At 40.4% G+C, this 14,433-nt stretch overlaps 1 protein-coding gene and 1 pseudogene across 2 annotated transcripts in view; one reads left to right on the top strand and one right to left on the bottom strand.

Moving 5' to 3' along the window:
* Positions 1-14,433, bottom strand: part of COL19A1 (collagen type XIX alpha 1 chain) — a 1,241,599-nt gene that overhangs the window by 508,774 nt on the left and 718,392 nt on the right. The gene's annotated exons all lie outside the window — the stretch shown is intronic.
* LOC309550154 lies at positions 9,591-10,650 on the top strand (annotated as a pseudogene). The gene has a single exon. The product of its transcript is annotated as an uncharacterized misc_RNA (transcript).

The raw sequence follows: 14,433 nt of genomic DNA, 5'->3' as shown, positions 1-14,433 counted from the left end.
CTGTATGTTGTGGTCTTTAAGGTGTCCATCTAATAGTTTTTTGAAACTATCGATGCTCCCTGCTGATACGACTGCTTGTGGAAGAGAATTCCACATCCTTACTGCTCTTACAGTGAAGAACCCCTTACGCACTTTAAGGTTAAACCGCCTTTCCTCTAGTTTTAGTGAGTGGCCACGTGTCTTATTGTATCTCCTTTCTCTGAATAGTTTGTTCTTTATGCTAGGGTCACCAGTACAATATTTGTACATTGATATCATATCCCCCCTCAATCGTCTTTTCTCCAGAGAGAAAAGGTTCAGTGCTTGTAGTCTGTTTTCCTAAATCTATTTTGCAGCTTCCAGTGTCATCTCTTTGCCTCCAGCCTGGCCCCCAGACAATGAATCAGCATAATCAACAATGTCCAATGGACAGGCAGGTGATTTAGAAAGCTGTGAAATTGAACCAAGAAACAGAAGAGTGATCATACTGGCTACGCAGTGTGGCAGTGGTGTGTAATCATGGATGTTCTACACATTGTGAAAAAAAATAGGGTGCGCTAACCATACAATTATGCGGCAGCACTGAAATGGGGAAAATAAATGTGCAAAAAGTTATAGTGCGCTCAACACAATCATAAATATTAAACATATGACATCTGGGATGACTCAAATATTATGTATTAGTATTTCACATGTTCTACACATTGACAGACAACGTACCTCACTTATTTTTTTCCAGCATATCCCTGGAGTATAGTCTTAACGATGAATGAGAGAGTGCTGCAGAGTGCTGTGATTAAATGTGGGAGTAATGAGAGAGTGTGATTAAGGCCCCTTTCACACTTGTGCATCTTGTCCTGCGACTTGGGACTGCAAAGTTGCATGACAAGTCGTATTGCATGATTTTCAATGAGTACCATTCATATCTGGGATGATTTTAATGCATTTTGAGATCCATAGACATAGGCATTGCTTCAATTCTAGTCAAAATTGTAGCAAATTCGCTGTAAAAAAACCAAGGCAAAATTGCGGTAAAATTGCACGACTTTTAGGTCGCATAAGTGTGAAAGGGGCCTTAGGCCCCTTTCACACTTGTGCAACTTGTCCTGTGATTTTGGGCTGCAAAGTCGCATGACAAGTCATACTTGACTTGAGTCATAATCGTACCATGATTTCCAATGAGAATCGTTCATATCTGTGTGACTCCAAGTTGCAAAGACTTTAAAGTAGTCCCTGCACTACTTTGGTCCAACTTTAATGCGTTTTGAGGTCCATAGACATAGGCATTGCTTCAAGTGTGTGAAAGGGGCCTTATTTGTAAACTTACAGGAAGGGGGGTGGGGGGTTAGGGGGGCTGGGTGTAGGGTACACTGTACTAAAGGTGACATTGTCCTTTAGGCTCCTTTCCCACTTGTGCGATTCGTCCTGCGACTTGGGCCTGCAAAGTTGCATGACAAGTCGTACCACTCATATCTGTGCAACTTCAAGTCGCAACGACAGCAAAGTAGTCCCTGCACTACTTTGGCCCCTTTTAATGTGTTTTGAGGTCCATAGAAATAGACATTGCTTCAAGTCCAGTCAAAATTGAGGCAAAAAAAATTCTACAAAATTGCTGTAAACTCACACGACTTTTAGGTCACATAAGTGTGAAAGGGGCCTTATTCACGCCAAATACAATCATTTGCAAGTTATTTCTTTCATTTGCTATCTCATAGAGGCTGCATGTCTGTAAATGTCTTTATGTCGCTTCCATTATTTTTTTAAACTATTGTGAATTATTGTTTGAAATACTTTGCTATCAGAATTTACCTCTCAAAAGGAGCAGTCATGAAATTTCCACTCTTGCTTACTCATACACACCGACAGAATTCATGGAGCACATCAATGTGTATGGCAACTTGGGCTGAAACACTCTTCTTACATGCATATTGCAGGTAAAGGGTAAATGCCTATACATATAATATCCTAATGCTCATATGTGATATTGCAGTTCAAGAGTAGAAAAAAAGTAATTGTTGATGGAATTAAATGTTAAGAAGACAATACTTTATTTTTAAATAACTGTTTAAGTCTTAGAAAAGCTCCTGTCTCACAAACATCTCATTTATGTAAATGGAAAAGAAGGGTGGGTGAAGGGTGTATATAGTATTGAACAATGCTCAATTAAGCAAGCTGCAGGACCTTCCAGTAAGACTGCTGGACGCAGTTGAAGGCCTAACGGCTGGCTGCCTATGTAATTAATATTTAATTTTTGTATAATTAGATTTAGGTATTTCTAATAAACACACAATAAATGTTATTTAGGCATGTTCAGTGAATATACTATAAAACACAGTAAATGCAGTCTTCAAGTCTTGTAAGCTGCATTTTGGTTAGTCTTAAAGCACTGCTAAGTATATCAAATTCCACTAGAGGGAGCTGCTGACCATGAAATAAGTTGACATGTAAACGCTTTGTAAATTGCATTCAAGTGACATTCAAGGGTGTCAGGGATGACTAGCAAGCCTTAGCAATAAAAGATATACACAAATATGGACCAGAGAATTGGTGATAGCTTAACATAACCATGGAAAACTAAAAGAAAGAGAAGTATGTCAGGTAAAAAAAGATCACCAAGAATTTTACACATGAATTAAAAAAAAATAGCCTGTGGCTTCTTACAGCTGTCTACAGTTTTTTTTTTTTTTTGCATCACATGTATCCAGAGCGAGAACCTTTACTGAAAAAAAATGTGTGAACATTGTCTTAATGTATCCAATCATTAGAAAGGCAAATCACTGAATATCCAATCACACTTTTCAAATGAATAGGTAATTTAAGTTTGTTAAGTGTATTGCTTAAACTATTTTTTCAGTGAAGTTTGTCAACTTTTTTAGTAAATCATCCTCATAATATTTCACATATTATGAGAACCATCAGCCTGTCAATTCAATCCTTTATTATGGATCACATTGAAATGAACATTCCCTTAGATTTCATTAAGAAGAAATGGACACTGAGAACAAAACGAAGGATGGTTTTGGCAACGATGACTCATTCCCAATCAACTATACAGTACGGTAAACATAATTAATTACGTTTTTGGCAATAAAGGAAATCTTTCACAAGAGAAAAATGCTGTTGTTGAATTGATTTAGAAGATGCAGGCTTGTTGTCAACCTCATCCTTCCATTATTGCTGGAAGAGTCGCTGAACTGAAGGAATCCCCTCTAAATTCAAATTTGCTTCAGGTCAGAAGTGTGCTATATAAAGCAGGCACAGGTGTAAAAATACACAACACAAGTGTGCATGATATGCGTATGCAGTTACAAAAAAAAATTAGTGTAAAATGACATCCAAAAAGAATGGCTTACATGGCCGCAGATGAAGGATGATAGTATGCGGGTACTGCGGTATAGAGAAGAAACAGGTAACTTCAGAAAGGAATATGAATGATGTAAGGACTCAGGTGCAAGCCAGTATCATTCACAGAATACCGTTGTAGATCGAAGACTATGACTGGCATTCAGCTGGTCTCCAGAGACAGCGCTTTCCTAAGAAAGCGTACCAACATGCCAATGATCATGAGGGAAGATTTAATCTTCCATCAAGACAACCTAAATCAGGACTCAAACAAAGCCAATACAACTAAACTGATTTTGAGATATACTAGTCAGCAACATCAGATCAGACATATTACCAATGAATACTGGTATTTACTAAAAGCAGATCCAAAAGTAGCAGAATGTATACAAAGATCATGCTGAGGTAGTATATTGTGTGATATTGCAAACAAACAAATAGTTAGCACTAAAATTAATACAATAATGTACAGCAATTGCCTCCTAGGCTCCTGAAGATGCACTTTGATGCGAATCCCGAAGGGTGACACTTTTAAGGTGAGGTCATGCCGCCACAACTTTTTTTGCAGCCCATTTTCAAGTGATCTTATTTGGTTTTAATATGATGGGTTTTTAACCTCTTTTGTTTATTTGGTATATGTATAATCTTTAGACGTATACAATAAATACTACACTATGAGACGCTTTTTTGTTGTAGGTTGTCTTTGGTAATTTCTGGCTTGTAAGCGGAACAGTATCCATAAGAGACTTCCTAAGGAACTAAGGAGGAGTTTTTACTGATGCCTGCTATAATGATCCATACCCTGCCATATATTCCTCTATTGCGGTGAGTGCCCATTGCAGGGGGTGACAGTGACAGATCTTTGTTGGTGACACATGTCTTTCTGACACGGATTGTTTACACTATACTCTGTGGTATGATTGGCAATTTTAAATGATAATACGCTATGTGATTTCTTCTTTTGGAAGCATCCACAAGCTCCAGATTCTAAAACCTGGCATTGGTGTATCGAGTTATCAGCTTCATACAGCCATATTGGGTTTCAGAATAATCCACGCGTGTTTGCTGCACTTGACTATGCAGCCAGGATCTCTGGTGAGTTTTCAATCTAGCTTACTGGAACCTTGAAGATTTTCCCCACTAGTGGACACTTTTTTGATTGTTGACTTATTCTGTTGTGGATATTGTTTTTCTAATTTTGCCCCTAAGGGGACACTATTCTTATCTGTTATATAGAAAAGCTTTAACATTTGGACATTTCTACACAATGTATCCTACACTACAGTTATTGGAATGTTATATGACACAGTGTATAGCGCTGTATTATTTTACTATTAAAGTATATCGTAGGAACAACTCAGTTCAACATCATCCTGTACATAGCCATTTTGATAGAATGGTGGATGCAAATATTTTAGTACCTATATTTGTGCCAATTGTTCCTAGTTTATATTGCCTGGACCCAACAGGCGAAACATTTTGTCAATTGCCAAAATATGGGAATTGTTTATTTAATGATATGTGAATGTGGCAGCTATTATAGTGGCAAAACCAAGCATTGGTTCTGGCAGCGCTTATATGACCATATATCTGCCATAAAAAAAGGAGACATAATGTCTCCCATTGGCAGACATGAAACATGGAAACCCAAAAAGAATCCACGCTCTGTTTGATTTTTTGCACTAGAAAGAGTCCATGCCAATAACCGAGGTGGCGATTGGGATCGCCTCATTTTACTAAGGGAAGCCAGGTTGATTTAGAAGCAATTAAATCACATGGTTTAAAAGATGCTGTGAGCTTTAAGCCTTTTCTATAGGATGTATAGAAGGCTAGATTCTGATAATGTTTCTTCGTTGTTTAGATTGCTGTTGGCTGTTGTCTTCCCCCATTTTTTATTTATTTTTGACTTTTGTTTTTGTATTTTTTTGTCCTGAGGTAGGATGGTGATGTATTTAGCTTTAGAGGGCCCGGCATAGCCCTCCCTTTCCCTATGTAGCTGTCACTGAGGGCTGTGACCCTGACGCTGTGCAGAGAAAGCAGTGACATCATGCCGTGGGCCGCACTCAGTGACATTGCTGCTGGCATGTGTGCCGCATTGTATAATGATGCAGTTTGGCACCAAATGATTGATAGGGCGAGGTAATGTCGCTGCGGGCGCATGCACAGTGCCACAACATGCTGCAGGCTGGCGCCAAATATTTCCCTATATACTGTATAGACAACAGGACACTCTCTCTGGGCGGCCAATTTTTTCTAATAGCTGCATTTATGGGGGTAATCTGAAAGAATAAAGGACCTGATGTTGACAACTTGGGCTCTCACAATCATTTGATTAATAGTAAGGTAAAAGAACTAACTCTATTTGTAATGATACCTTCTTTGTTTTCCTCTAGATTTTTTATGGGATATGTATACTATATTTAAATGAATGTCCTCTATGGGGATCTGCCTGTATATTTAAATATTAAGATAATCTGATATGTCCTCATATATGTTTATGTGTAAACTATAAACTATACTAACTTGGGACCATCTAGTAAGTATTCTCAGTTTGAGGAGTAGAGGTGCAGTTGGGAACTATGAGGTCTCTTGACCCGACCAATATATATATATATTATATATTTTTTGGACACTCTCTAACTTTTGTGATGTATTAACATAGGTCATGTTTTTATGAATAATCTACATATCCACAACAGGTATAAAATACACTTGCTGCCTCATGATAAGGGATGTGCTCACATCAAAAATTTGTGTTTAATAGTGTGGTCTGATATATGTTTTTTATTATTTCAGAGCTTTATTATGCTTGCCTTCCCGATGAAGCAGGCTATGAATAATGCTCTTCGCATCATCCATATAAAATTTAGGTGATGGGTTGCTTGCTGTAGCTTTGACGCATTTCACGGGTCACGTGAAATGCGTCAAAGCTACAGCAAGCAACCCATCACCTAAATTTTATATGGATGATGCGAAGAGCATTATTTTATACGGGATACAGTTATATTTGAATAAAATGTTTACATGTATTTCTCAATACCTTTTAATTTAACAATATTTTTAAAAAAAATGTGTACAAATAACATTTTATATTTTATCTTACTCATTGTGATACAGATAAAGTCTTAATATTTCCAGTTAGAGTTTTTTCTTGTGCTATTTAACCTACTTTCTTGGTCCCACTGTCAGGGCACCATTCATATTAAATGTTAGCATGTGCTGAAAAGAAGACAGTGGAATAAAAAGGAGCATGTACTGATAAAAAGAGCTGGCATAGTTGTCAATAATATACATGGCTGTGCTCGTTTGCATAGAAATGTGCGCATGAGCACGAACTTGTGTGTTAGTGTGGGTGCGTGCACTGGCACACGTTCACGCACACCTGCTGCTGGGACTGGCACCAACAGCCCTACATAAAGACAGTAGCTGCACTTAGAGTTTCCTGGATGATCTTCAGTTATCTGTACTCCTTGCTCCTACGTATCCTATATTTCTTGGACCTCCTGTTACCGACCTGGCTTGTCTCTGGACCTTCCTGCTGCCTGATTCCTTAGGAAAATATTGATAAATGGCTCCACATTTCAGAAGAATGCCAAAATCTTTATTGTAGTGATCAGCAAATAAAAGCATTTACAACACAGAGAGCACTAGGAGATAAAAATGTTAACGTATTTCGTGCAGATAAAACCATATGATTATAATAAGAAGGCTAAGAGAAAATGCCCTCTAAATAGTGGTAAGGAATCACAGGAGTAAATCATAATTACAAATTACAGTCCCACCATCATGACAAATTAAAGACAATAAAGTAAAAAAAAAGTATATGAAAAGGATCTACCAAAAAATAAACAAAAACATTGACTGTATATAACAATCAAATCCTTGATGACAATCAATAAAAAAACCTGATTTATAATAGAGATCCTAGAGCATCAACAAGGACACTGAACAGGGATGGGTATACAGGAAGTATTCACTCATAAAAATGGGAAACATCCCATTCAGAGTTAAACCATCTGGTCTGCAAGTTTGTAACCAAAAGATCCAGTGAACCTCTCTCTTGCATAAAATGTGTAACACATCATCACCGCTCTTGGGGGTCTGTATTTTTTCAATAGTTTGAATAGATACCGCAGAAAGATCACCGGAATGAAAGTCATTAAAATGTTACGTGACATTAGTGGAATGTCGCTTAGTAATGTTATACAGGTGAACATGTAAGTAATCTCTCAAACGTCTGGTCGTCCTTCCAAGGTATTGCACCTCACAAATTTTACATGCAATTACATATACAGTACAATGTACCAAGTATTGCAAATGAAAAAAGACTATTTTATGAATTCTCCCATTTAAACTCACAATGTCTGCCCCTAGAATATGAGAGCAGCATGGACAATTGGAACTACTGCATCTATAGTTACCTTTAAAATGTAACCATGTAGTGGACTGGGAACAAGTTGGTTTGAAGAAACAAAGTGACAAAAAACTACCCAAAATGAGGGCTCTTCTGGAAACGACATTGACGTCAATCACTACAACGTCTGATCGTTTTATAACAGGGGTAAATACCTGTCAATGATGGCCCTTATTTGGTTAAACTCCAGGCTGAATAGAATTAATAGAGTCAGCCTATGAGACCTGTCAGGTGTCCACCGTTGTTTGCTGTTATTATTAAGATCAGATTTGTTCTTACTTTTAGCAATATCATAAGCTCTATCCAACATCAACCCGGGATTGCCTCTTCTGAAAAAATCATTGGTATAGAGTGCAAGGTTATCTATCAAACTGTTGGTCCTCATTACATATCCTAAGTGTCAGTAAGAATAGTCCCACAGGTATACCCTTAGTTTTATATCTTGGATGGCCATAATGAGCCAGTAAAAGGCTATTGCCATAAAGTGGGTTTCTATGCAAACTTGTGTGAACCCTATCAAGTTCACCTGTTAACCATTTAAGGAACGGCCGCCGCAGATATACTGAAGCAGGCTGGCCCCTCTGTGCGAACCGACATAGCCCTACGTCTGTCACGCCCCTTCAGTTAGGGGGCGAGCGCAGGCCGCCGGCGGCGTGCTACCACCCCCTCCCGGCAGCGGGGACACCGATGCACGGGGCTGGCAGCTCCGATTGCCGCCAGCCATCCGCGTTCGCTCCCCGCTGAGAGAGAAGAACGGTCAGCTGTTGGAAGCACAGCTGATAGTTCTTCTCTCTGGAATGATCACAGAGCACGTGTGATCCTGCTATATAGGATCACAGGTCTCTGTGATCATTTCAAAAGCCCAACCCCCCCACAGTTAGAATCACTCCCCTAGGCTTACATTTAACCCCTGATCACCCACTGTGTTAACCCCTTCCCTGTCAATGGCATTATTATAGTAACAGTGCATATTTTTAGCACTGATTAGTGTAGTAATGTCACTTGTGCTGCCACGCAGCTTTAACTGTCTAGCAGTTGTTATTACATGTTATGTTATGCTATGTTATTGGTATCTTCCTTGCACCCCTGCTCTTTCTGGCTAGATGGTTTCTCCCATCTCAATTTTCCTGCTGTAACTGCCATTTTGTTTAGTTGTTATGAGGAGACTGCAGAGTGTGGAAGCTGTGTAACTTCATTGTAAATTTACCTATGGAAAAGTCTCTATGTTAACTATGTTAACTATGTTATCTAAGTTAGCCTTTGCTAACTTGAAGCATAAAGAAGCATTGGAGAACACCTCTGGAGTCTTTATTCATTGAGTAAACTATCTGTTAAAGCCATCATTCAACCTGCTGCACACACTTACAGACTGGGGATCTACAAGAGGGTCACAGGTACAATCGATGCTGAGACAGAACAGTAAATTTACAGGAGTACACAGCTTCAGAGAGTAAATTTACATGAAGAATCCATCACAGGTATCTCTGCAGCTTAAGAAAAGTAAATTTACAGGAGTACACAGCTTCAGACAGTAAATTTACATGAAGAATTCATCACAGGTATCTCTGCAGCTTAAGAAAAGTAAATTTCCAAGACTCTGCAGCTTCAGAACAGTAAGTACCAAACTTGTCTGTGAGTCACCAGAAGCATTACTCTGCATATGAAACCAGCCACCTACTGAATGCTTCATTACTGTTACAGCTTTCTGAGGTGATCCAGTTTGAACTAGTTCCAGCACTAGCCACTATTGTAACAAAAAATACCTCAGCCCAGCCTGCTTAATAACAGAAGTCACTACTTACAGAGCTGAGCTCTGGCAGATTTCTAACAAGACACCAGAAATACAGTACTTATTATGTCTGACAGAGATCTCACAGAGTTACCTGCATTTAGTCAAGATAAAGCAGACTCCTTACTTCATTCTGCTCGTCCTGTCAGAGCCCCTCACCCATCCTTGAAGGCAAGGGAGGTTTATGAAGCAAGTAAGGAAGAAACATCTAGTAACCTGACTGCATTATGGGAAAAGACTTTAAGTTGTATAACAGCCACTAATGAAACTAGCAACAATTCTGAGCAATTGAACACTGCTCTCTCAAGGGTTAAGAAGGCATTTGAGAATTATAAAAGACTTTCTGAGAAGTACTATTCCCTATTGTCACATTCCAACATAGAGTAAGCTGCATTGGAATTAAAGGACTTTACTTCTACTGACCAGCAGAGGCATAGCACATATCTTGAAGCAAAGGCACAGATAGAAGGGAGATCGGCACAGATACACGAGACTACATCCTGTAACTCTGCTTCTTCCAGACACTCAGGAAAATCTTCTAGGTCTGCCCGCTCATATCATAAATCTTCTTCTAAGTCATTGCAGTCCTGCTCTATAAGGTCAATACTGAGCGACCAAATACTCAAAGCTCGCCAAAAGGTTGCAGTAGCCCAGGTTCAAGCCGCCTGCTCTGAAAAAGAAGCAGCCTTCAAAGCAGAAGTTAAACGCATTCAAGCAGAAACAGAGGCTCAGCTAGAAATTCTTCAGAAGAACAGAGAAAAGGAAGTAGCTTTAGCAGAGTTATCTGTCTTGGAACAAGCCCTATTGGAAGAAGAAGGAGCAGCTTGTACCAGCTTGCCTGCTTGTCAAGACCCTGTTGAAAGGACCCTACAGTTTGTCCTAACTCAGAACCACGACAATACAGTCCCACCTACAGTTGGATATTCTTCTCATAATCATCCAGCAAGTGGATCAGAAGGCAATGTGTCGCCAAAGCAAGCTGGTCAACTAGACACACCTACTAACAGAGACCCTCCACAACTACCGCACGTCACAAAATCAAGTGAATCAACCTACGCAGCTCATGTGCCACCACAACCCTATGTGCATAGAGATTACAAGGGCACAGCAGAAGACTACAGAATGAACTCTATACCTCCTTTGATACAGCTCTCTTTGACTTCAAATGCTCAGAGACCTTCAGTCGACAGACCCTTACCTAAATTAAACCCATCTGCAACACCTTTCTCTCTACCTACCAGCCAACATCAGATACCAACCATGGTCCAAGACGGCGCACCATCAGTAGACCCTGTGGCTATAAAAACTGAAAGCACTGACATTGCAGAGTTCAGCAAGTATATGATTCAACGAGAGTTGATTACAACTGGACTGTCTAGATTTGATGACCGCCCAGAGAACTACAGGAGTTGGAGATCTACATTTAAGGCGGTAACCAAGAACTTGGACATTGATCCTTAAGCAGAACTTGACTTACTAATAAAGTGGTTGGGGCGTCAATCTTCAGAACAAGTAAAGAGACTTAAATCTGTCTACATTTATAACTTTAAAGCAGGCCTTGATGCTGCCTGGGAACGTCTAGAACAAGACTATGGGAGCCCCGAAGTCATTGAATCTGCCTTATTCCAGAGACTAAACGACTTTCCTAAAATCTCTGTTAAGGACAATCATAAGCTTAGAGAGTTAGGTGACCTCCTTCAAGAACTTGAAATTGCTAAGTTAGATCCTAGTTTACCAGGTCTTAGCTATTTAGACACTGCTCAGGGCGTAAATCCTATTGTAGCAAAGTTGCCTAGTTATCTTCAGGGAAAGTGGACTAGTGTAGGATCAAAGTATAAGTATGAGCATCGTGTTTCCTTCCCTCCCTTTTCTTATTTTTCAGAGTTCGTGCGGAAGGTTGCAAGATCCAAGAATGACCCAAGCTTCTTCTATCCAGATACTACCACCATTCCTTTAAGTACTTCAAGGGGTATTGCCACCAACGGTAAATTCAAGGATTTAAGGCATCCTATTGCCTTGAGGAAGACTGCAATAGCATCCAACGTCTTGGCTACAGACATCAAAGCAAGCAATCTTAATCAACAGTGTCCTATTCATAATGCGCCACACTCTCTCTCCAAATGTCGTGCATTTAAGGACAAGCCTATTGAAGAACGCAAGTCATTTCTCAAAGAGCATAATATCTGTTTTAAGTGTTGTGCATCCTCCGATCATTTAGCTAGAGACTGTAAGATCGCCATCAGATGTTCTCTCTGCAACAGTGCCAAACATGTGGACGCTCTTCATTCAGACCTGTTCAAAAGGAAACCTTCACCCGGCAGCAACCCCAAGACTACATCAGATGATGGCGGGGAGAGAACTGAGCAATATGCCGACCCCGTAACCACAAGGTGTACAGAGGTATGTGGAGAAGGGCTTCATAGCAAGTTTTGTAGCAAGATATGTCTTGTAAGAGTGTTTCCTGAAGGATGTCCACAAAAATCCATAAAAATGTACGCCATACTCGATGATCAGAGCAATCGCTCATTGGCCAGTACAGAATTCTTTGACCTATTCAACATTCAAGGAGAGGCCTGGTCCTATACCTTGCAGACATGTGCAGGAAAGGTCAATACTTCTGGAAGAAGAGCCCATGGCTTCATAGTCGCATCAGAATATGAGGACACAGAGTTTTCTCTTCCAATGCTAATCGAATGTGATCAGCTACCGAACAACAGAGAAGAAATCCCCACACCAGAGGTTGCACGTCATCACCCTCATTTGAGCCACATTGCTAACTACATTCCACCACTTAACAAGGATGTTAAGATTTTGATTCTACTAGGGAGAGACATTCCTAGAGTTCATAAAATAAGAGAGTTATGTAACGGTCCAGATGATGCTCCTCAAGCCCAGAAACTCGATCTTGGATGGGTGATAATAGGAGAAGTCTGTTTAGACCAATCTCACAAGCTCTTGGATGTAGCTTCCTACAAAACGAATGTTACCTGTCAATTGATGAAATGTCCATCGCATTATTATGTGAAGGAAAGACTTGATTTCAAAAACGAAGTTCCATATCAAGCACTTCAAAGTATTAACTGTAAGCTCACTTCTCAAAAGGACTTTGGTGATTCAGTGTACCAGACTACTTGTGATGACAACAAGATTGCCCCTTCAGTCGAAGACAAGGAGTTCATCAAGGTTTTGGATGAAGAGTTCTTCAAGGACAATTCCAACAGACCCAAGTTTTTAATGGACCAGTCTTCTACAAACTCAGAAGAAGATATCGATTTCCACCTGGAGGATCCAGATACTGATCTGGAAATCCGGCCTGAAGTTGTAGCATTGAGTTCCAACATCTGCTCAAGAAGAAATTTGGAGGATGAAGATGACTCCACAGATATGGGGAATGGAGCTGATGAATGGATGCAGGCCAAGACTCTGGTTAAGCCTCCGGACCAGCTGGAACTCAGCGACGCTGAACTTAAGGAGGAATTCACTCGTATCCTGACTGCAAACAACCCTCATGCCCCCCAGAACATTGTGAGGTACAGTTTTAAGGAACGGGCCTACAAACCCATTAGCATTGTGGACCAGCTGGCCGTACACTTCTCCCTGGATGGAAACATGTCACGCAAAGACTCTGATGAAGCGCGGCGACAGATGGCGAAGTTGGGAGTCATTGAAGAGACTCAGACCAACGACTCCACAGAGCCGGGAGACAAAGATACAGATGGGAAGTCTGACGCTCAGGCTAGTGAAGAATGGACAGAAGGTGAGGAAATACCATCCAGGAACAAGAAGGAGAGAAAACTGACCAACCAGTTCAATTATAGCGAGAGAGCGTCCCAGAGCATTAACAAACCCCTGCGGGAGCGAGCTTCTCAGACAGAGCCACCTCCAAGGGCCACCTTCTCCGCCACTGCAAACCTGTGGAAATTCAACCCACCACACGCTTCACACATGGGCGGAGCATGGGAACGTATGATTGGGATGGCAAGGCGCATACTGGATTCTATGTTGCTTGATGTGAGTTCTTCACGTCTTACCCATGAAGTACTTACTACATTCCTTGCTGAGGTCGCAGCAATAATCAACTCAAGACCGCTGACAGCTGTATCCACAGACCCAGAATGTCCAACTGTTTTAACTCCAGCTGCATTATTGAGTCGGAAAATTGGATAGATCCCAGCGCCAAAGAGCATTTTTGATGAAAAGGACATATACAAACGTCAATGGAGATACGCTCAATACCTTGCAGATTGTTTCTGGGACAGATGGAGGAGGGAATACCTCACACTTCTTCAAGGACGTAAAAAGTGGCATACCCAGAAGCCTAACTTAAAGGAAGGAGACCTGGTTCTTCTAAAAGAAAAGCAAACCAATCGGATCCAGTGGCCAGTTGGAGTTATTTCAAAGGCCATTGCTAGTGATGATGGAAAGGTCCGAAGTGTGGAAGTCAGGATTGTAAAGGACGGGAGCCCAAAAACCTTCCTGAGACCAGTCACTGAGACAGTCCTAATTATGCCTGCTTCCAAAAATTCTGATTCAGTGTTATGTGAAGGAGTCACTTAGATCTCTAGCATAGTTAGCTTAGAGGAGAGGGCTACATAGCATTCTACTGTATGCAATGTTAATTGTATGTTTATGGAAAATAATTGTGTAGTGGTATCTCACGATACCAGGCGGGGAGTGTGCTGCCACGCAGCTTTAACTGTCTAGCAGTTGTTATTACATGTTATGTTATGCTATGTTATTGGTATCTTCCTTGCACCCCTGCTCTTTCTGGCTAGATGGTTTCTCCCATCTCCATTTTCCTGCTGTAACTGCCATTTTGTTTAGTTGTTATGAGGAGACTGCAGAGTGTGGAAGCTGTGTAACTTCATTGTAAATTTACCTATGGAAAAGTCTCTATGTTAACTATGTT

This window comes from Pelophylax lessonae (assembly GCF_965119305.1).
Source record: "Pelophylax lessonae genome assembly, chromosome: 3".
Taxonomy (NCBI): Eukaryota; Metazoa; Chordata; class Amphibia; order Anura; family Ranidae; genus Pelophylax; species Pelophylax lessonae.
The sequence above is the reverse complement of the archived record's forward strand: the minus strand, read 5'-3'. Positions and strand labels throughout refer to the sequence as shown.